The sequence below is a fragment of the Patagioenas fasciata genome, chromosome 7 (assembly GCF_037038585.1).
Source record: "Patagioenas fasciata isolate bPatFas1 chromosome 7, bPatFas1.hap1, whole genome shotgun sequence".
Taxonomy (NCBI): Eukaryota; Metazoa; Chordata; class Aves; order Columbiformes; family Columbidae; genus Patagioenas; species Patagioenas fasciata.
This window is the reverse complement of record NC_092526.1, coordinates 20,716,203-20,741,145: the sequence shown is the minus strand read 5'-3', so window position 1 is coordinate 20,741,145 and position 24,943 is coordinate 20,716,203. Positions and strand designations below refer to the sequence as shown.

Below are 24,943 nucleotides of genomic sequence, written 5' to 3'. Positions count from 1 at the left end.
ACCGAGACATGGAATAAAGCTTTCAGCAAAGATTTATTTTAAATGCACTCGTTTTTGAAGCCTAGAGTGAGTGTGAAAGTAATAAAATGTTTTATATTCAGCTTTAACACTGGGCAGTAATAATAGAAAGGAAATATTGCTGCATTCAACCAGGTATTTCATATTTAATATTATTTATGCTAGGCAGGGACAATAAGAGATTCAGAGGTAGCTATGATTTTGCTAGAATTTTGTGTTTTGGGGTTGTTTGTAGAAGCTAATATGATTTTAAGATTTAAAAATAATATTGTGAACTGTCATTGTTCTGTAAAATATAAATTGTGAAGGTTCAACTCATTCCAGCTTCATTGTAACTCAGGGCCAGATTCCAAGCTCTGCATAAAGTGCACTTCCTTCTACCAGGCCAGACCAGACCATATCAGCCTTGAAAAGTCCTGAACATCAATGGAGCTTCTATAAATAGCAACATAAGTAGTTTAAACCAATAGAAAATGTCTGCTATTCCCTGGAAGTTCACAGTAACTTCTTTCATTTATTGAGATGTTTTACCACTTCTCTGTCCTCTAGGAAAAGTGTGCCTCAGTTAAGTCTGCTTGACATCTAAAGGATGTGATATTGGACGGTTATAAATGAACCTTTGGCTTAAGGGGAGACATTAGCAGACTGAGAAGGTCAGTCCTATTGAACCATCTGCTGCATAAAACCAGAGCTGAATTAATGTAGATTTGAGTAACCAGACTTGTGAAAGCAGTTTATGAAAACTAAAATATAAACATTTTGTGTTATGGGGCTTTTACATCTGGAAGTACACAGAATACCAGGAAACGACAGTGCCTAGAGGGATTGGTAACCAGTAAGGGTTAGAGCTTCAATGCATCCATCATTTCTGTAAGTTAGATTTTATTAAAATCAACAGCCATTTTACCACTCATTTCCACTACGCTGATATTCCCTGAGCTGTAAAAGCAGTTGGATGAATACAGAGCACTTCTGAAAACTCACCAGAAATGGAACATTTCTGTGAGCTTGTTGGGGTACACAGTTGCTTCAAAATTTCAGTCATCCCTAGCAAACCAAAGCATGTTTTCAAGCTTGCTGTCAAATGAATATGCAGTGATGCACAAAGCATGTCTTTTAGATCCCGGATTGTTAGGAGATTATGTAGGCTTACATGGACTAATATGAAAGTAAGCTCTTTCACATCTGTCCAGAAACTAATGTTATTTTAAAGCGACACTTCAGTATTCCTCTATAATTTTTCCTAAGAACATGCTAGCAGAGCCTTTTGTACTGTTGCAGATATTTATAGTGCATTGTTTAGATGACTGGAGCCACTGACTACTAGAAAATCTGAAAAGAGATGTGTAAAAGAAATAGGAGTGTTCAGCTATAGTGGAAAACCAGCACAGGTTAGAATATAAGAAGTGTTATATAAAAGGAAATAGAAGTTTAAAATTTCACTTGCTATTGTTCCGGAAAACGTTGCACCATATACATAAATTGTAAAGATAGAGTATCAGAAGTCCAGCAAAAAAAGCCAAGAAAGAGTCCTAAATGTTTAGGTCCTGTCAGAGGCAAGTTGATTTTTATGTCACAGACTATGTTAAAATATATTTTAAACTTATTTGATAAATTCTCCTGTTGTTAGAAGCTCAAAGGCTTCTTCAGTCTCAGCTTTAGTTGCGGTCCTAACTTTGACAAACAGATAGATTTGGTAAAGGGGTGTAGGCAGCTACCAATAAAGAACGTCTCAGTTGACTGCTATACAGCGTGGCTCCCCAAATTGCCGTCACTGAACTCAGAGCTTCACAGTGGCAGCTGAGGACCTGTCTCAAACTAGTCAAGTAGGAGAGTCAAGTAGGAGACACTGCACAGGTTGTCCTCCCCCTCTGCTCTGCCCTGGTGAGGCTGCATCTGGAGCACTGTGGCCAGTTCTGGGCTCCCCAGTTTAAGAAGGACAAAGAACTACTGGAGGGAGTCCAGTGGTGGGCTATGAAGATGATAGGGGCCTAGAGCACCTTTCTTATGAGGAGAGACAGAGAGCTGGATCTGTTCAGCCTGGAGAAGGCTGAGAGGGGATCTCATCAATGTTTATAAATGTCTCAAGGGTGGATGTCTGGAGGATGGGACCAGACTCCTTTTAGTGGTGCCAAACAATAGGATGAGGGGCAACAGGAACAGACTGAAGCACAGGAGGTTACATCTGAATATGAGGAATAACATCTTTACTTTGAGGGTTCCAGAGCACGGAACAGACTGCGCAGAGAGGTTATGGAGTCTCCTTCTCTGGAGACCCTGAAAACCCACCTGGACACATTCCTGTGCAATCTCTTCTGGGTGACCCTGCTTTAACAGGTGGGTTGGACTAGGTGATCTCCAGAGGTCCTTTCCAACCCCAACCATTCTGTGATTCTATGAAACCTGCAGATCTCATATCTGTTCTGTGTTTGAGCTCTTCCAAGTTAAGGTACTCATCTGATGCCTGCTATTCTGTGTAACCTCATCTAGGTGTTCCTGCTCCGGCAGGGGGATTGGGACTAGGTGATCTTTCGAGGTCCCTTCCAATACCTTACATTTTGTGATGCTGTGACTCTGAATACAAAAGAAAGTAGTAGTCGCAGAAATAAAAATTAGAGCTTCTCATTCTTAGATGAGAGAGCTATTAAGCTGTGAAACTTCTCACCTTTTTCCTGATTCATGAATCTCTGGTGAGTGCAAGAGCTTTAACTGGCCAGATGGAGGTTAGGGCACCGTGACCATGGGATATTTGGTACAGGTCTGGATTTAGGGTCTCTCCAACACACTTCACTTTGGAGAAGCAAACTTCTGGACCACACTCAATCCCCAGGCTGGCGGGCTGGACCGAGCTGTGGGGCCAGGGCAGAGGAGGAGGTGGGGAGCACAGACCCAGCAGCACGTGTGCCTGGCAGCTGCCACCACACTGCGCCAGTGTGCTTGTCTCCTCCTGTCCTCTCTCAGGTGTGGTACCTGGCCTTTCTCCTTTCTGAGGAGCCTGTTCCTCACGCTGCTAGTTAAGGTGAGAAGCCAGAAGGCTGAATTGCTTGATGTGAGGAATAGTGTAGGAAGAGACCGACTGGTGAGTCCAGTTAAAGCTCAGCTGTCTGCCAGCCACGCTGGGCTCTGGGCTTAGCATCTGAAATGCCATCATGGCCTGTTGTTATTAGCTATTGAAGATCGTCTTTTAGTGGTTGAACCAGAACACTGCTTGTTAGCACACACTCGTGCTGTGCTTTCGCAGGGCAGACACAGCTTTATTTACAAAGAGCCCAGATAGAGACTGCTCCAGCTGGTCACACTAAAGCTCTTTATTTAATAGTAAAAGGAACCCTTGGTAACTGGAGTTGCTAGTGCCTGTCACATATAAGGTTCACTTAAATGATTTAGATAAAGGGAAGTATATGCCACTTTAACAAGTATTCTCCTCTGGTGAAACATCTCCTAGGAGTTAAAAGAGGAGTATATTTTAGGAGATATTAATTGTACTGTGTGGTTTCTTGCTGATTTGGTCTTTGGTGTCTGCTGTTCTCTATCTACAAAACCTAGCCAGTCTTGTATCATTGTATCAATGGTTCAGTGATGCTTCTGTCATTAATAACTTTCAGATGCTCTTCTGGAATGTTGCACAGTAGGATAAACCTTGAATGTGTTACTGTACAGTTTGTCAATAGATATGGAATTTCAGGCTTTTAATAAAAAGTATTTCTCCATTAAAATGAAGATTTAATCCACGCTGTGCCAGGAACACTGATTTTACGATGATGGATGCTGAATGAAAGGCTTTAGAATAAAGGAGAATGTAAGTTATGGGTTATTATCAGTTGTCTCTTGAGTTGTTTTTTTTTTTTTTCCTCATCGTTTCTGGATGGGTCTCTTTCTTTGGCAGGCTCCCAGAACAGCAAGTAACCATACTAGGCTGTGGGACATATGCTATTAAAACTGATTGTCCGTGGCAGTGTTCAGACAATTTATGTGTTCCCTAAAACTTATTTTAAAAGGTCTTTTTGTTCACTATCTTGAAAGCCAGCTTTAACAAGTAATACTGAGAGATTTTGATTTAGTGTTATGAGTGATGATTTTAATCGTGCTGGCACTTTCATAGGAAGATGAAAAAGACACTCCTGTGTTATGTTTTTTCAACCCTGCCTGGGATTTCAGGTACATAAGGCAGATTGTGCTTTTGCTGTTCAAAGGCTTCTCTGACATTCCCAGTAACATTTAGATATGGATTAATATTTTGTTGATTACTTTTAGGCTAAGCATTACTAAATACAAAGTCTGTGTATGTCACAAATCTCTTAATAAGAATGAATAATTCTCTGAACATCTGCAAAAAGATCTGTCATTCCATGATTTCATTGCAAGCAAATGATCAGCAGTTACATACCTGACTGGGAATATAAAATACTAAGAACTTATGAATGCTACAGCTTTGTTAGTAACAGGATTACTAAGATTTTGAGGATCCTGTCCATCAATTGTCCTACAGAAAACAACAGAGGTAGTACATTTGGGGAATTCTAAATCAGTGCTGAAATATTTGCACTAGGAAAACACTGAACTAAGTTTACAAATACTTTGTATTCATTAAGACTAAGTATATTGTGGGTATATATTAGTACTGGATATACAGAAAGATAATACCATTAACCAGTTGCCATACAATACCACCTCTCCATCCTTTTATTCAGAAATTAATGTTTGCAGCTACCACAATTTTAATCACTTTTATCTCACTGAAAATACTACAATCTGAAATATTTTTTCCCAGAATAAATATTTCATTAAGAAGTTATGTTTTATTTATGTATGCAACACATATTTTTCTTAGAATGATTTGGCTTTGATTTAAAATTCTTCACACATTACATTCTGTTTTCCAGGTTCAAAATTGCGTTTTTTTTTTTAAATTCAGTCCTCAGCTTGAAAAGAGTAAGTACTCACACTAAACATTTGGAATAACTTGAATTTTGACCTTTTTATGAGTAGAAATATGCTAGGTTGAATTTTATTTAGGACAACATTTTTCAATTATTTCAGTTTCTCAAAAATAAACAATAGTTTCCTACCCAGCTCTACATAAGTTCTATTTTGCATTGAACTGCTCCCAGCTGTATACAACTATTAGTGAAGGAAAATTCTAGAAAATTAAAGTCTGACTTTTGGCTGGCCTAATTTTGTGGTGACCAGTATGAAAACTTCAGAACAGCTGAATTGCAGAGTACCACTGTTACTGTCTTCAACTGAGTGAAAGGTGCCCCAGGCATTTAAAATTAGATCTGCTGTTTTGCTTTTATTGTCATAAGTGGTTTAGCAGTGCAATGAGTACTGTAGTTGCTGGCGGACGGGGAAGTCACGGAGAAGATCTTCTGGTTCAGTGATCCCAACTGATGCCCTTTACCTCTTCTTTTTCTACACCTTAAAGTGAACTGAAAGATGCATTTGCTTTAGTTCAAACCTTAGTGCTGCTGATGTTTAAGCCGTAGTGTTGGTTACAGAAATATCTGCTTGTCGGATTTTACGTTGTACATGGTTTGACTGACATAAGCTGTCTTTTCTTTCCACCCTACTACATATATATGGATACATCATATGACAGAATTTCCCAGCTCTTTTTTAACCAGATAGTGATTCTTTCAGATGACTCTCATAGGTGTGGCTGTGAGGTTTTAGGTGCTCTAGGATGTGGAGTTCTCTGGGGGAAGTAAAAACCTCTTTCTGTATCTTTTACTAGAGTCTTTGTCTTTGGCAAGATTAAGTAATTATTAGCTTTTGAATGCTATGGTTACAGATAAATAGCTTCATATTTACATGAACTAAAGGGCAACTGTTAAACTTTGAACTAATGTAATATCTTAACAGAACTTTGTCCTTATCAGAAGTTTTTCTAAGGTACTCTGAATCTTCTGCAAAATTGGACAGTTGTGTTACATTATGGTGATATCCAGAAAACCCCATGTTTATCAGTGCCAGCATAGATATTTATGTAAACAACCAAGACATCTCTTGTCTTGGCATGCATAATTCTTCATAGTACGCTCTTCATACCAGTGAGGAAAATCCTCATAGATGGAAAAGCACAATTCTAATGAAGCCTTTTTGTTCTGTGCATGGTGTTAGAAGCATCCTCACATTTTATTCTGTGAAAATTAAAGCTTTTATGTACTAATTGCAAGGATCTGAGAAATGTTCAGCCATACACTGAGAGCAGGAGAGAACAGAGGAGTTGTGTGTTTTTCTGTTTTTGTGTGTTTGTTTGTTTTTTTGTGTCCCCCCCCCCCCTTTTTTAAATTCCAAGTAAATAAACAATGGGGTTTGTAATGATAGCAAAAACAGCACTCTAGTATCTTAAGAGTGATATCATAAAGACCATTTAAGTACTTGGATTTAATTTAGTGAACAGTTTTAATTAAGTAAATACCAAGAAGAGGAAAAATAAAGGTAAATCAACATCTTACAGTGGACTGTAAAATGCTACAAAATTCTAGAAAGAAAGTAGCCCAAACTGACACCACTGAAGTCAGTAGGAATTGTGTATGGCCTCGTGCAGCTCAGAAAAAGGCGGCAGCTGGGGCACTTCCCACTGTGCCTACACTGGCTGTGTGTGCTGTCACAGAAACCAGAATTTAAAAGAATAATCTGAGGCTTCTCACTGCTCTCTTGAAAAAGCGACACGCATCCTGGATGCTCAGGTACTATGGGTTTGAATTCCACACATGAAGGAAGTGCCACAATGCTTTCATATTTCTTCTTGTAACCTGGAGTGTCCTAATACGCATTTTTATTATGTTTAGAGTGTCTTTTGGCTGTGCAGTGTTAACAATTGTTCATAGGCTTTTACTCTGCCTTCCTTTCTCATTTATGCATCATAAATCAGATATCCTGCTCATTCCTCTTGATAATCTCAGTTTATAGTTGAGTTTCCTAGCCATAACTAGTCATGGCTTTCAACTACAGCATATGTGTGAGGCCAAATTGTACTTTTCATGGAATTCTTAAGGAGGTGAGAACAGGCCATTACTTTGTATTATGATCTATCCTGATACATGGAGTTAGTCTTGAACAGCTACCATGCAGCCTCTCTGTGACTTTTCCATGTCTGCTAAGTCAACTAAAAGTCTTTCAAATACCTTCTGCATTCTTTGACAATCTTTATGACCTATAGCAGTAGAAAATGCTAGAAAATAGAAGCACATCAAGTAGCCTAAACATCCGATCACTTGCATGTGAGTACTTCATATCGTATTGTTTAATTCTTTTGAGGGCTATGGTCCTCCTGAAATGGACACACAATCTTGAAGTTCTGTGTGGTTTGCATTTTAATAGATGTATAATTGCTGGTTCTTAGCACCTTGATTGATGAAATCCTGACATGCAATGGGTGAAGTTTGATCCTTAGAACTATGTATCTGATTTGTAGGAGCTACTTGTGCACAAATACGTAGCTAGAGGTACAATAAACAGGCTATATGATGACAGTATAATACAGAGCTCCAGGTAGCCTATTTAGACAAACAGTTTTCATATTAATACCCTGATACTACATAGGGAATGAAAAGAAAGACCTTTTTCTCCTAATAACATGTACAAAGACTTAAATGGATATTTCATTTTTTAAAATTGCACACGTGCATTTAAATTGAAACCGAACATTCACATAGCTCAGAAGTAAATAAGATTATTACTATCACCAGAAGTATTGGCTAGTGTGCATTTAAGTAACTTGCAGGTGACATTGCTCTGAATATCTGTTTCTAGCTGGTTTATGTTCCTCTCAATTTACGAAGAATTTTCTCTCATCTCTCTTCCTAGTCTGTTTGTAAAATATAAACATATCTAAATATAAAAATTGTAACTTTTCCAATAAGCATGACCAAGCATATGTCAAAAGCTGCTTGCCCTGAGGTAGAATGTATAAATTATGGTTGGCCACAATGTTATCAAGCTATTTTTAATCAATACTTTTACTCAGAGTCACTTTTCCATCAGTGACTTGTGTAATGCCAACACAACTTTTTGGGTCAAGGAGCCTTTTCAGACCTTAAGGTTCCAAATACCTTTGTGAACAATTAAAAATCTGTGAGAAACAGGAAGATTGGCTCTATGGAGACATGAAGTAGCATTGCAAGCTTAAAATTCCTAGAAAATACCGAACAAAATAAAATATTATAACAAGGTAATTAGGCAGACTGTGGTGAATCATTGTTAAAGCAGAGCATTAAAATACTGGTTTTTTTTTTCCATTCTAGTTCTATTTATCTGCTGTATAAAAGTGCGTACTGGGAAAAGTTTACAGCTGGAGTGCCAAGGGGAAATGAATTATAGCAGAACATGGAGGGGGAAAAAAGAAAAATCTCCCTCCTAACAGAAATACGGCACCTTGTATATGTGCAGTGCACACTCCCTTGCAGTGACTGGCTGATACTGGGGAGGAAAGATGAGAGATGTGTAATGCTTCCCATCCCTAATCTCACTCCTCACAAGGGTCTGTGTCTCAGCAGCACCTTCAGCACTTCTGTCACCGTTGTGGGAAATGTTTCCCTTCCTTGCCTGTCATGCTCTGATGCAATCTTAATTCTATACTTGTAGTCTGTTCCTTTAAAGCTAATTTGTCAGATTCTGTTTTCTTTTGTTCAGAAGTATTCAGAACTGGGGTGTGAGCTTAAACCATTTCCATATTTTGGCAAGAAGGGCTCGTATATCCAACATGTCTGCTTGGTAACTTCAGTGCTTTAAATAGTGATTGAAACCACATGATAACTCTCCTAGAAAACTGGGAATAGGAGAGGTTTGTGCTTTGAATGTTACTTAATTTTTAATTAAAGGTAGCTTGAAGCTGAGGGTATAATCAGTGAATGGTAGTACCCATTTTTGGCCACTGTATATTTCAACTTGCTGCCTGGGTGGGAATTTGAAGCAGGATTCTGCTTGGGCAACTCAGTGAGTTTGTCATTGTTCTGCCCTTTTTGTTATTCCATCCAGAGATGCTATATATAGGTTGTGCATTCAGAACTACACCAGATGCACAGAGCAGAAAAACAGAATTGCTAAACACTTTTCTTTTCCAAGACACTTTTCGTTTCCCAGAGTGTTTGATGTTATTCTGGGGGAGGGGGTATTTTTTGGTGTTATTTCACAAAGATTGTTCTGTAATTGGGCAGGTATTAATCCAAACTCAGTTTATTTTTGTCTCTTGCACTGTCCAAAAAGCTCAGGCTTCAGACTTCAGGTTTGAACTTGCATACTTAGACACATTCAGAACACTGTGATTAAGGTTCATTCCATACAGTTCGCTAGCAATGGTCCGTCCAATTACAATGCACATAAAATTATGCAATAAACCAGAAGATACTAGTTTTGTGATAGTTTAGACAATTTTTGTGCTTGCTTTATAAAATAAAAGTAACCATCTGCACAGAATTAAAAATATTAAATTGCATTCTTATCTATAAAACTGGAAAGCTCAAAGAGCATGGATTTATTATTGCATCTAAAGCATACCTATGTCTGTCAGTGTTGAATTAGTTTAAATTTTCTGTCTTTTTTATTGAAAATTTTCTATAAGCAGGTATTTATCATGTATGTTAGGAAATAGTTGGTTTTCATGTAAAGTCCCTGTGTTTGGATTTGAGAATATTTAATGGCACTAGTAGAAATGCTCATGCTTTGCTGAGAATTAATATCTGAATTAGTCCTACACAATTTATTTCACCATAGTACTTTGTCCAAGATAAAGCTAAAGAAAAATAAGTCACGTGTCCAACTTTTACTTCAATTACTTTTCTTTGAAGACTTTTATCAGATATTTCTGATGGATATTCTTCTAAGTGAAAAAAGTTAATAGTTCTACATAGCTCAGCCTGAAAATATTCTGCAGGGTATGATGGATACACAAGACACTTGGCAGGAGTGTCAGCTAGTTTATCTCTGAGCTGATGCGTAGCTGATTTTAATTTTTGACCACGATCTTTGTTTTTTGTCACTTTACTCTGGCCAAAGTCAATTTTGTATGGCAATTGTTTTGCAGCTTGTATGGAATGAGCTTGTGGTTTTGATTTGTTTCCCAGTAAGACGGTCTAGCATAGTAAATGGGAAAACTGACTTCACATGATGCTTTTTACGGTCCTTTTGTCAAGATTAAAGAGATAAGAAAGAAAAATCCTCAGGCAACAAAACATGTGGAGATTTTTTAGATTGCCGGTGAGAGATGAAGTGGCTAAGTTTGATCTCATGATGTAGTGTCTGTTCTGTCAGCAAATAAAAACCTCTAATCCATAGATGTTTGTTTGGACACTTTCCCCAAAAACTGTTTTCATGTATGAAACCCCAAAAAGTTCAGATGTATTTTGTAGCTTGGCAACCAGCAGATGTGCAGGCACTGTCAGAGAAATGCTGATCCCTACATTTCCCTAACCTGTATGTCCTCTTTAATGTAGAGGACACAGCTCTGCTGCGTAGTATAGTATCTTTTATAGAGATAACAGTGTGCCTGTTTTTACAATGTGGAAAGAAGAAATGGAAGATTCAGGAGGACAGGAACATTTCTATATTAGTGGTCAAACCAATAAAATCTGCCTTAGAATTACTGCTTTCCAGCAGTGGTAATTCCAACAAAGACATAAAAGTACTGTTGAGCAGCTTATACATGAATAGAAAGGAATAATCACTAGTTGACGTGTTACTAAGATTTTTATTTTATTTCATCTGCTTCCTTAAGTTTGGTCTAAATGTGGAACTCTATGAAAGCCACATGTAAGTGGTGTATACAGTAATCCTATTATTCATTAATAGGATTAATGAGTGTACCTCCTGTATAAAGCTCTGAAAATGTATCTTATAGGTCCCAAGCTTCCCTTGTTTTTGTGAATTGATTGTCAAGATAATCCACATCTATGCAAGAACATTCTACAATATGAATTATATGACTCTTTATGAGCCTGAATTTTGCTCTGCTTTTATTATTAATAAACATTGTTTCTATAGATAGGGGCATTCTAGCAAAACAGTGAAAGTGAATAATACGTTATGCTGATGCTTTTAATGGTTATCAGTTATGTTTAGGCAAGACATCTTGGATGAAAGAACTGAAGTTATCTTTAAAAAAAATCATAAATTCACTCCTCTGTAATTTCAAAAGCAAACAGACAAATTAATGTATTATAAAGTTCAAAGTAAATAGCTAGTAACTGAATTAGAAGTACTAGTGCATTATTAATGCTGAAAACAACTTTCTTAGCTCATAATGTCCTGGCTGCTGTGTTTACCAAAGCTGAGCAGACACTGATCTGACAGACACATCATGTGTCTCAGTTTAAAGATCCAAAGTCATCTTGTAGGCAGGTGCATTTTCAAAAATGTCATTGGTGTTCCTATAGAACTAAAGTTTTACAAAGGCAGGTTTTTCTGTCTCTTTGGACACAAAAATTTCCTAGAATTCCTGATGAACAAAACTCAAGAGCTATCAGTTAAGAAGAAAAACGAGACTCCCTAATACTATCATATACTTTTCTTGCTGATACCTATTTAAGCCCATTTCATCATCTTCAGAAGCAAGTTGCTTATGTCTGCCATTCTGTGGTTGAAAGCAGTTTTCAGTTTTCAAGCTGGAATGTACCTTAATTGGTGAGTTTGAATGTGTTTGGTTGTTGGGTTTGGTTGTGGGTTGGGGTTTTTTTTTGTGTGTTTTTTAAAAATTTTATTTTATTTAATTTTATTTGTTTAATTTCTTTTCCCCCAGAATGACTTCTCAGTTTCAACCATATCCCTATGCTACAATCGGTGAACGAAAAAAGAGGGCAGTAAATTAAGCTCTTAGCTGATATGCTGTCTAGTGAGAAATGATAGTGGCAATATTATATATAGTGAGACAAAACACATACTGCTTTTGTAGTCAAGAGCACCTTTTTTTCTTTGATAGAAGAGATTCTGGTTTTGAATCTGATATCCTATTGATCAGTCATTACAACCTTGATGTGGCACAACTGAACCCATTCTTAAATCTCTTTCAGAAAAAAAAATTCTGAAGAGGAAGAACTAAAGATGATTCAAGCCTCATCATGAAATCACTTTGGTTCGTCCCTATTTTGAAAAAAACACTTGACTGATTTTTGTTATTGTAAAAGCAGTTAGATGGGCAAAACCTCTGTTAAGTACCCATTGGAGAAAGAATCCTTAAATTCATTTGTATCCATTTTTTTATTACGCTGGAGGAAAAGGTTTTGTTTCAAATATTTGTGTCATAAGATTTTCGGTTTTGTAAACAGACTTTTTTCCTAGTAAATTCAAATTCGTTTATATGATTATAGTAGTGTATTCAAGGTTGAAATGGAAATTTAGACTGCCTAAATATTGTTCTTCCCAGTATTTCCTTCAGGCTTTGCCACCCTTGGATACTAGAAGCTAGCTTGTTTTATATTGCTTAAAGCTGCAGTTGCTCCAAACTGTTTTTGATCAGGAGCACAATGCTATAAACTCTTCTTTGTGAAAACCCATCAGATTCCTTGGGCTCTGGGTACAGAAACATGTACAATGCTTAGTCCCGGCCCTTTGTTCAGACTGGTGTTAGAAAGAGGGTTAGCAGTTGTATACCACAAAAGACTTTTAAAATGTTTTGGTTTGTGTCTTCTAGCTGTGACAAATAGATTTGTATGCTTTAGCTTTCTATTTCTGAAACAAAGATCAGTGTAATCAATGCTCTTTGATAAAGTTATCCAGATAGAGAAGGTAGGAAACCAGGTGTTTTTGAAGATACGAGATGGAATTCAGGGCGCTCTGTTTTAGTCCATAGTCTCTGCAATCTGTACTTAAATATGATTAAGGATAAGATTCCAAAACAATCTGTTCTATTCCAGGGTGACATGTATAATGCTGTGCTAGCCCTACCCTGCAGCACCTTGGGTCACTCATCCGAGTACAAGTCAGAAATCCTTCATAGAGAAGTCTCTGATGAAGAAACTATTTTTCAAGTGGAGATATAAAGCCTACAAGCTCACCAACTTTTGTATATTAATTAGATACAAGAGTAGTCCCAGTAAAATCAGTGACAAAACTCATTCTGTTCACTGTGACATTCAGCACACTATAGAGAGGAAAGGTTAAAATTTGTTACTGGCTGCTACTTTTTGAAGTACTTGGAAAAATGAGTAATGCTTCTGTGACTACGAATTCTAGGTTAAGGTAATAATTATTCAGTAGCTGAAAAACTTTTAGAATTTACTACTAATTGGAAAGTTAGATAATAACAAGGTGACTGAAGGTTAAGCAACAAGATTTGGAAAGATTTATGGACTTGTAAGAAAAAAAGTGTAGAGCATCATGTTATGGGAAATGGGGAGGATATGACACTATCTCTGTGTGTGTTTATTAGTGGCAGAAAAAACATGGTGCCGAGAGAAATGTCACTGGCATGTTGAATCCCCAGCATTAAAAACGTTCAATTTCCCTCTCTTTTAAAGCGCTATGTGACGACATTGTCAACATTTTCCTTTTTTTCTTTAAATTAATGAAGATAGTTATCCTTCTGCCTTGAGGGTTCTCTCCCTTTTTTTTGCCAGGTTCCTCCAGTCATCCTTCCCACAACCTGCTTTGTGTAATCCCTGCTCTATTCTTGCCTCCAAGATCTCATTCAATTTGAGTTGTACAGGGAACTTTGCTGTCAGTCCTGCAAGCTAAGGTTGTTCCAGGGTGTTTCCTTCTTGCCACCTTCCCCCTCCAAAGTCTGTATGTTTTTGAAGCCAGCCTCTAGAAGGGCAGGAGACACCACAGGCAATCATAATTTTGTGTTAATGAAGTTATTTTTCAGTGAATTAAAATTCAGAAGTGAAGTTTTTTGTTAATTAAATATGAAAAATTACCAAAAGGTGCAACAGGCCCTGTTATTTTGATATTAAGTTCCATTGATTTGACACTGCACTTCCAGATTTCAGTCATATGCAGATTTTCTACATTAAGAATAAAATCTAAACAACAAAAATGAATTAAAAGCACATTCTGATCAGTTAACCATGGAAAGCTAAAATCCTGCCGTTTATCACTTGTCTACAACCCAAAAGTCATTGACTAAATTTTCAGGTTACGGTCTCATAGTCTCAAGTAGCTGGAAATGGAATAATTGCTGCTGTAACTATTTAAATACATTCCTTGTGAGCTAATTGCTTTTGCTTTAAATGATTATGCCTGTTGCCTCATTTAGCATGGCCAATGCATCCACTTAGACTTACACGATTCATTTTGTCCTTACTTTAGGATTGATTAAAATGTTGTTGAACTCTGAAACAGGAAGTTAGGACTAAGAATGTGTAATTTATTTGAAACTCAAGTCAGTGCTATATAGGTTAATGTCCAGCTGGTTTGAAGAAGGTCTCTGAAGGCACAGACGAGGACTGGTCTAGGCTGCAAGCTCTGCCTCCTGCTGCCATTGAGCGTTCCTTATGTTTGTCCAAATATTTAGCACTTCAGGGCAGCAGGACATAGCAAATAGAGAACATGTGGACTGAGTTGTGCGTTCCACCCTAGGCTGTGCTTTTTTGCACACTGATGCATATCCAGTTGCTTTGGTTTATTTTCTTCACAGAAGGTGTACATGCCCTGATTGAAGGGATACAGAATAGTCCCTCTAAAGGTGAAGGGTGGGAGAAAGGAATAATGCTTATGGCTGCTACTGCCTGGCCAACCTTGTATATAAATTAAAGCATTTTGACTTTTGTGTGGACAGGTGGCAGGTTAAGGCAAACGTAGAGCTATTTCCTCCCATGATGACTTTGTAAAGCAGTATAGCAGATTGTCAGTTTGTACACTGTTCTAATGGGACAAATTATTTGACTGCTGGGTTGTTGTGTGGCGCTAAAACTATGTGAATTGTAGCTCAGTGCTCTATCCTGGTGAATCGATGTTTGCAAGTATCTGCAATCATACAGATCAGATTCCTGAGTGACTCTGCCTGTGAAGGATAATCATTTCTGGCATCTTAATCTCCCTTCACTTACTGCAGATGTCTAAAAATAAAGGCCATGGTTGTATTCAATTTTGGGAAATCCAGCACGCACCTTGTAACTTGTCTGAGCTCTGCGGCTTCATGCAGCCACCTCCTCCCCCAGCTCCCAAGCAAGATAACTTTCCCCATTTGGTTCAGTCTCTCTAATGGTGCTTTCCAGCTCTGAGTGACTGACGTGCCTTCTGTTTTGTCCTTTGCTAGCCAAATTTTGCCGATATATAAGCAGGTTGCTGTTTGCTCTAAGGATCAGCTTGATGTGCACTTCTGAAGTGAGTCTGGGAAACACTGCTGTCAAAGGTGGCAGCTGAGCTACCCCTTGAAATGGAGAGACCTTAACACCCACCTGGACAGGACTGACTCACCATATTAACTGGAAATTTCAACCTCATGGCTGACCCCTTTATTGTGTCAGCTTTTGAGTTTGGAATTTAGCCTTGGATCATACTTTTTCTGCAGTTATATATAACCAAAGCAGGAGAAGAAAGTTATTAAAAAAGCCTCACCAAAACAACAAAAATACATGCACCAAAACAAACCAACCAAACAACCAAAAACCAAAACCCCAAACAAAACCAACCAACCTTAATATCAAATTCCCAGGAAGGAATGGATTATGTTACTAGGCACTCCCCAAGCCTCTGGTTTTTGCTTATGAGTAAGAAAGCAATATGAACAGCATCTGACTTGCTGATCCCTGTCTTCACTTAAAAGTCAGAGCTCAGGCATTCATTTAGAGGACTGAATACTTTTTTCACCAGAGCCTGTACAGTTCTTCTGACCTTCACAGTTAATATTGATACTCTGTAGGCCAGGAAATATTACATACAGAAAGAATACATCAAGTCTCATTCTGCTTTGAATGGAGTTTGTGGAAGTTTAACCATTGCACTAGAGTGAAAAAGATTTATAATCCAAATGTGTTTAATGCTTGTGTATCTGTATGACATGGATTTACTCTATTTTGAGTATATTTTTAAAAGAGTCTCTCTTATTTTCTAGGGCATTGTCTTGTTTTTAGTCTCTTTGTAATTAGTTTCTATTTATAGGGCAGATCAAAAGAAGTAGCTCACAGATGTCAAAAAGATGCATGTTTTCTCACATATAAGTGGTTTTTTGCTCTAACTTGATGCAAACACTTTCTTATTAAGGCTTTTTAAAAGACCACAGAAGGTATATAGACTTTAATTTTTTTCTGTGTGATTAACAGCAGCAATTTGGGTTTTGCTTTCCTTTTTAAGTACTTCAAATTCTGCCATAGAAAGGAGGAATGGGCTATATGTATTTAAATGTACACATAAAGATTAAAAGAATTGCTCTCCTCATTTTTTTTTAGTCACCTACATCACTGTAATGGATCTCTAACATGAAAGTTCTATTTTACAAAGTGCTATTACCAGCACTTTTTTCCATTTTTCCTCCTGGAAAAAGATTTAATTTCCACCTGAAGTTCTCACTACATATTTTTAAATTCCCTTATATCATGAACACTCCATGTATGTCTCAAGAGGTTAGGTAATTTACTGCCTTTGCCTCAATAAAATTCTTACAGGCAGTTATGCTACTGAAATTTTGGTAAAATAATATGTGGGATTAAAAAAAAAGTGAGGAGTTGAGTTTCTAACCCCCTCGTCACAAAGTTGCGTGTTCAAAGGCATGTTCCTCTGAACTGTGTTCTCTAAGCTGGTGTTCTTGTATATTCTGTCAAAAGCCCTTTGTAGCTGCAAATAAAATGTAACCATTCCCTTACATAATAAAGCTAATAATGAAGTGGTAAATGCATAAAACACAGTATTTAAGGCATGTAGGTATTCTAGATACCATGTTAGTATAGGAAAGAAAGACAACAGGAATATGGAGAAACTTCTATTTAAAATGTGAGCCCTCTCACAGAGCAACAGCAACACCCCCCTTCTTGACCTTTGAATGACCTCGCTTACCACGCTGCCTTAAAATGAGATAATAATAGAAGTATCCTTTGTTTATGGTATTCCATACAAATGTTTTTAGTAGTGGCTTTTGTATTTGTGCTACGCAGGATTTCTCAAAAAAATAATTTCAGCCCTTATATCTTTCATTGTGGATTGTAAAGGGGGGAGAGCTTTCTTAGGTTTTCTTTTCCTATTAAGCACTTACATGTAGTCTAAAGAGACAAATCAAAATCTTTAATCGTTTACGGCCAGAAGAACGGTCAAAGAAAAAAGAAGTCCATCAACACAGTTTAATAAAAGCTATACTATCCAATGAAATAATATAATACTGTGCATTTATACTGTTGTAATAGCTGTTAAAATCTATACCAGTTTCTATTATCATACAGTTATGTAGGTACTTACCATTTTAAAAGTAGCATGAAGTGGAATCGGTGGAAAGTCCCCAAGGTGTAATCAATAATTGATTAAAATGATGAGCCTTTGTGGTATTATTTTGAAGTGCACAATCTGAAATTAGAGGAAATTACTGACAGTTGTATGTTTTGTTGAAAGAAGGATTGCTCGGACATATTAACAACAAAATTGACGTCTGTTGCCTTCTACAGAGTACGAGGAGAGTGATTTATTTCGGAAACGTCTTTCAGCTGGGTAACTAGGTAACTTACTGTGCTACACAGGCGAGTTTGGATTCCATTTCAGGAAGCAGGATTCCAATTCAATGAGTGAAGAAAACAGATGGAGTAAGAGGAGGACAGATGGGTACCAAAAAATTACAGCCACTGTTTTCGGTACCTGTGCATTAACTACCGTAGATCAATTTATTTTCATTTACTGAAACGGAAAAATCATAGATTGTGAAGCCAAAGCATTACAGGGCCCCAAACCACTGTATGTTAATATGAGTTCTAGATTGGATACATCTGAGAGTAAAATTTTCTGTGGGCAAGAACCTCACCCCTAGCCCAGTCATTTCATTCTGTTTGAGAGATTTAAACACCTCTCTTGGTCAGTGTGGGTGGTTATTCTGCCATGCTGGACAGCTGTGAAGCTTTCTTTGGAGGCCAGAGCTGGGCGACTGGGGTGTCGCAGGGAGTGCTGGGGGCTGCTGCGCCACTAAGGTCCCAGGCTCATCTGCTGGGAACAGGCTGAGCCTGCAGAGCCCAGAGGGGAGGCTGAGAGTGCAAGAGGCCACTGTCCCTCCTGCTGCAGCCTTCAGTTGCAAGACACGAATGGTGGATTAGAAAAGCAAAACAAATTTTTTATATATATACACACATATACACACCAGCAGTCTTTATCTGCTGCATGGCACAGCTGCCCTGTCACAGGCTTGACCTTGACTTAATTTGATCATCCCTGTGGTTAAATAGGAAGTTCAACTGTTAGCCAAATAATTTCTTAACACCCCTCACCCCACTAGTAACTGCCAGTTTGTTGCCGATACTGTTGAATTTTTATATGAACACCTGTCCATTAAAACTGGATGATGCCCATCCAGACAATTTCCATTTATTTTAGAATGTCTTGCAATTAGTGGACTTTTAAAACTGTAGAATACAAATAGAAATCACTCTTGTATTCAAAATATTTGAGAAATGAAGAAATATAGGTCAGAATATGTAATTGCTCTCTTTCTTGCTGAATTCATATCAGGAAGTTTTCTTGCTGCATGAATAGCCACTATATTTTGGTGCAGCAAAAGTATGAAAAGGTCTGTAACTCAAATATCTTGGAATTGGCTTTCTGTCAGAGTTTCTCTCAGTTCCTTTTAAGTTTTCCTATCAATAGTTAGAAAATTATGAATTTTTAATTAATAATTTTTTTCAAAATAATTTTCTAATTTAAACGCATTCATTTTAGGGGTTAGGCTCACTACTTTTGTAATGAGATAGAAATCACATATGATGTTTTGTCTTCATGTGAAGACAGATTGATTAGACTTCATCCCTAAATCTATTAAATGCAATTTAGATCTTAATGTGGCAAAACCTGAATCTTTAAACTTTGCTATCTGATTGTAGATTACCTTCCCTATATGATCTGAATCAAGGTGAGAATTGCAGTGCTGGCTATCAGAGTGCTGGAGGCTGGGATACAGTCTTCAGCCATATACAAGTCCCATTCAAAACTCATCATCATCTCCTCCCAGCTTCGAATAAATCTCTTTTGGATTGGGATGTAGCCTACAAGTCAGGTACACAGTTCAGAAGCGCTGTAGTGTGATAAATAGGAAGATGGTTTGGCTTGGTTTCATAACTGAAGCAGATGAGAAATAATCGTTTGGTTTCTTCCAGTTAGAAAACATTTGCAATCTGAATCCAGTTTCAGAATGGCTCTATTTGCGCAGATTCAAATATACTATTTTTCTTCCTTTTTTAAAATAAAAATGTTTTGACTTGCAGAAACATTAATACAATTCCCATCCTTGTTTTTTGTTTGTTCTCCCTGGGACTTCTTCCCAAATTCAATATCTCCATATTCACTAAGCTGCTTCCCCTACCCCACCAATCACCCCTTTTCCAGTCTGAATTTGGAATAAAATCGATATGAAATAATATTGCCTTTAAGCAAGTAGGAGATAAACTATACAGCTTTCTTAAGCTATTTGTCTGAAAGAGACAGTTCAAAATATTCACCAGGGTCAAAAGAGTGAGAAACTCATTCTGGTATTTGTAGTTCAAAGATGGAAAGGAATTATAACTTAATAATTTTGAAAGCATAGAATCACTTTGGAAATTAAACTCAGACTGGAATTTACGACTTACTACTACATTTCCTTAAAAAAAAAAAAAAAAAAAAAGGCGCTTGCAACACTGAAAGGTAGGTACTCTGAAATGTTTGTTGAAACTAATGGCCACTAATAAGTCTGCCCTAATAGACAACCCTTCAGCCCATTGAAACCTGGCTGTGTGTAGTGTCAGGAACATCTTGATACTGGTATGGAAGAGCAACATAATGATTTTAATCTATATAAGTCAGACTCGAAGAGAAGAAGATCCAAGGAAAGGGAAAAGGCCATGCTGCTGTCAATACTTATCAGCACCAAGTCTAAGTGATGTGCAGATTCGTTTATATATTTGATTTGTATTCAGCACAGACTCAGATTGCCCTTTCTCAAACTGCTTCCTTCCCTTGAGGAATGCTTTTAGAAAAGAGAGCAATCTTGTACAAGGCTGTTGCTGATCACTAAATCTGGAGCTTCCTGCCCTGACATGGAGAGAGAAGGAATGTATTTGCACTGCAGAGAAGTTAGAAGTTCTTTGTTAAAAGTGTCCTGGCAGTCCCCAGCTAATTACGTGCTGGAAACTGCTACCCAGGCACTCAGGCTAATCTAAGTTGCAGCAAAGAGGAAATATCTCCAAAGTGGTCTAAACTCAAGTGCTTGGTCTTGTTGTACCCACGCTACTTTAAATGCTTCCTTTCGCAATCATCCCTCTGGTCTTGGTTCCACTTTTCTGCTTGGAGAGAAAGTCTACACCTCTTAGCTTATTAAGGTAATATGAAATGACTGTGAAACAGCTGTGGGACATACATGTCAAAAGAAAGGTCACAGTCTTCTGTACAAGTAGAAATGGGAATAAATGCCCAGTATATTTGCTGCTTTTGGAGCATCTGTCAAGAGCTGAGTATCTAGCAAGATTCTGATACAGGAAATTACTCTTACCAAAGAATTGTTTCTGTCTGTATTTTTGTCAGGCAGCCAATCATTTGCAAATGATTTGAGCTTCATCATCTAAGCTGCAAGTTGAAAAAGTGTATTCTGTTCTCCATGTCTATGCAATATGTATAAATTAGACTAATGGATTAGTTCAGTTACTAAGATCAACCAAACAGCAGACTCATTTTGCAAATGAAATTAGAATCCTGAGTGTAAGCTGTAGGTATCATTATTTCAGATAATGAAAAACCTTTCAAATGAGTTACTTCAGGCTGGTTTCGCTTCAACAATGTAAATTACTTCAAATAAGAGGGTGGGTTATGAAGACAATAGTAGAGCTTGTGTATATACATATACATATATATGTGTGTGTGTGTATATATATATAAAAGAATATATCAGGAAGAGTTTGGGGGGGCTGCGAGTTCAGGATCCCCAGCTCAGCTTTGGGTGCCTCAGTCCAGGTGTGAGTGGCTACAGGGAGATCGCGATGTGTCCTCCAGCCATCCTCCCACCAGCACAGCCAGCAGCCAGGATGCCACTAATACTTTTACTAGTAGAAAGTGATTAAAGAATACTAGGTGTTGTAGTACAAAAATAAAGAAATAACATTAAAAAAATTTGTTCTTCCCACTCAGATGAATGGAATGATCTTGAAATAAAATGTTCTTTACACCTCACGTGTCCTTGCACAACAATGCTGCTACTGGGTTGTTCTGAACATGTTTTTGCTTAATTTCAAAGCTTGAATTAGTGATTAGTAAGAACCTTGGGCTCTGCTTTGCTGTTTCACTGTTAAGTAGTAGATTTGAAAAGAAGCTTAAAACTCAAGGTAACTGGTGGTTGTTTGCAACTTTTCTGCTTGTATCTTTGGGGATTTTCACCTACTATTCTCATTTACTTATTCCAAGGTCTTCAGAAAAATAAAAAGGTGCTGGACAAGCACTTGTTCTTCTGACACTGATCGTTCTTACTGAAATTGCAGCCCCTTCTTTGTGAGGGGGAGGAAGGGAGTTACAAAGGCTTGAGGCAGGTTTTAACATTTTCAAGCCATGACCAAAGCCAGTTTAGATCATTTGGCAAGGGCTTGAGTGAATGTAGGGACAAGCTGAGGAAGGTTGTTAAGACCATACAATGAAAAATAAACATAGACAAACAGGAAAAAATAGCAAGGAATATGATGGAGAACAGAGTGAATGAAGGTATGAAGGAACTTAAAGATTCAAGAAACAACAGTGATTATTAGAAAGAAAACTTGAAGAAATATGATAGCAAAAAACCAGAGGATCACATAGTGAGAAAACAGAAAAAGTACCAGTATGAAAGGGTTTGGACTAAGAAAGGTTTTCTGAAGATAATGCCTATCTGTCAGTTTGCCTGACTCTAGTTCCACACCTCGTATCCTGTTGACTTGTAGGCTTCTCTCCCAAGCAAAACAGCTGTATCCCTTCAGGAGAAATTGTGGTAAAATCAATAAAACTGGGTGGTTTAAATTGTCATATGAGATGCAAAGGGTTCTGGTCCTGTATCTATGCAGTAAGAACACGGCAAATCCCTTCCTGCTGGATCTGTGCACTGTGGGTGTGAGCTGCTCTTCACTAACTGCCCTGGCACTCCATGCCAGTTTCTTCCACAGCCCCCTCAAAACAGTATATATGTGGCTTTCGCTTTTCTAAGAGTGAGTCTGCGTGTGTAGCAAGCTATGTGTAGAGATCTGAAAAATGTTCAGATGTGACCGTGAATCTCATCTTCTATAAAGAAAATGTATGCTTTCAGTATACTAGAAGATCCTCATTTGCCCATATTAATTTAACTGTTCTTTCCACAGTGCTAAATAAGCCTTTATGTATTTATTTATCACTAAATAATCTCATGAAAAATTGCTGTGATTAATCAAGAAACTTTCAGTATAGCATGCAATGTCAAGCTTTTTTGGGGGAGAGGGGTGAGTGGAGGCAGCACCCAAAAAGATTTCTAGAACACTGAAGAAGAAATAGGATGGGGAGTCTGGATATGCTTTTTAGAATATTTAGCTTTAACAGTTGAGTATTAAAAATTTTCAGTGATAGAAACAGGAATGAAAGCACCTACATACCTACATGCCTTTTGTATATTGTTAGTATAGGACCACCTGTGAATGAGATAATATAAAAAATATCCAGATCTGAATTTCTGGTAATATTTGCTTTGGACTCTTGACAACCACTTTAGCAGTATAGTAGATTATGTTGTTTTTCCTTGGATACTTTAAAGACTTGTATATATAAACTTTATCAGACAGGTACAAATACAAAATACAGGGTACATGCATAAATAAGAAGGTGTGAAGCAGACAAGCCTGTGTAAGGAACAAGATTTTGTGGTAATGAATGTTCTGCAGAATGGCTATTGTGATATACTCTCCTACTGACGAATAGAAGAGGGATGTGTAACTAAATAATTAATGAGAATGATGAAAATTGTGTTTAAGACACATTTTCATGAGCCCTCTTTTTTCCTCTCAGACATCCAGCCCCACTGCAGAGGATGATGTGTGCTGTGTGACTTGTTTCACGCCAGCTGTCTGTCACAGGCATTTGTGCTGCCGTATTCCCTTGGCTCCCCCTGGAAGGAAAGGTCTAGGATCACATGTCATTGTATGCGCTGGCTTGGGAAAACAAGCATTCCGATGCCTGACTTTTGCCATGCATTTAATCAAGCCAGAGTAGTTCAGTAAGCTTCACTACTAATATTTTTAAGCAAACAGAAAACAGTTATGACCCCTGTCATATTTTCTGTATTTAAGCTTAAAGAATGATGAACTGTTGATGAAGTGCTCAAAAATTTTTTTAGAATATTTTGTCTGTTGTATTTTCTGTAGCTGTTTCTGTAAACCTACAATTGAATCTCAAGTGTGGATTTGTTCTGATGGTATTTCTATTTGGAAATGTCAGATATTTCAGGAGAAATTTTATTCCTGGAAGATCTTGAATTGCAGCCCTACTATGCAAAATTTTTTCTTGCAAAGCTGAATGAAATTTACCCAATACTAAACCTTAAACCTTTTGTGAAATGCCTCTATTACAATATGGCCTCAGAGCCAGGAAAAAATAAATACCTGAATCTGAACTAGTCTGATAGAGTATTGTGTGTGTGTGTGTTTGTCTGTTTATGACAACAAAATGATAAATTTCACTGCTGTATATTGTAAGTAGGGCATCTGTGTGCTGCCTGAGATTAAGAGGTTGCTGCTTTAGTCAGTAGCAGCAGCAGGAGACTTTTGACCTCTGTGTTAAATAGCTGTTCCTTGCAAAGTTCGTGCCGCCGTTACTAAACTGTAGCTCTACTGCATTGAGATCAAATAATGACCAAGATCCAGTCTTGCAGCCCACAGTTGTTTGAGTCATTTTTTTCTTAGTGCTGAAGTCAGCAAAACTTCTCATCACAGGCCAGGGGCTCAGGACTGGCTCCTTGTGTTTGTTGAGCACCATAATTCCATACCAGCTTGACTTCTAATCATGTTCCTTGATGTTTTGCTAAGTCTTTATCTGCTTTATACTGCAGTGACAAATGCCGAGTGTATTTTAAACACAGCCTTATCATAATATTTTACAGTCTTGCTAACATTTTTGGCCAGTCTAGTCTACAATTTAATATTTTAAAAAATGCATTTCCATTTTCTCTGTGTTGCCTACACATACTGAATTTAGAGGAGACTTAACTTCATAAAGCATCTGCTTAGGTTACAGTCATTTTACACTTATTTCATCATTATTGCATGAGATTTGTATTGAGTATATAATTTAGCTTGCTGTTTACTCTGTGTTCAGCCAAAACATGAATTCTCTGTCATAGCACTTTCATTCAAAGAATAAAAAAAAGCACTTAAGCATAAGAAGGAAAGCAGGTAAAAATAACTCCTTGTCCTTTAGGAAAATGCATTTTTTGTTCTTTCTCTCAGCTGAAACAGTTCCCATTAGAAATATTCTCAAGTTATCTGTTTTCAGCAAGTTCTTATTATCTCATGCATCCAATCCAAAACATCATTTTGCTGCTTTGTGAAATTGAATCAAAGACTTTCAAAATAATTTAGAGTTGTAAATAATACTGTTTCACGGTGCTGCAAATAAAAATAAGATCTTCTATGTGTTACACAAAAAAAGAAAGTTCTGAAGTCTTCATTTAAAAAAAAAAATTGAGAAAATAATTAAGAACAGTTTGGGTAGTCTTTGAATTGTTCGTGTTTTCTTCCTATCTTTATACATCTCAAATGCATCAAAAGAAATCACTGTTACTCCTTCTGCAGTACCAGAAATGTAATTCAAGAGTTGTTTACACAACTATTAGTTCATTCATTTATCTTAA

General features: G+C 37.4%; 1 protein-coding gene across 4 annotated transcripts in view; it reads right to left on the bottom strand.

Annotated features, from left to right (window-relative positions):
• The window catches only part of B3GALT1 (beta-1,3-galactosyltransferase 1), a 193,308-nt gene that overhangs the window by 40,207 nt on the left and 128,158 nt on the right, over positions 1-24,943 (bottom strand). For all 4 annotated transcript variants that reach the window (XR_011739987.1, XM_071811021.1, XM_065841182.2 and 1 more), the window contains one exon: positions 17,344-17,448. The gene's annotated coding sequence lies outside the window, so the exon portion shown is untranslated. The remainder of the gene's footprint in view (positions 1-17,343; positions 17,449-24,943) is intronic.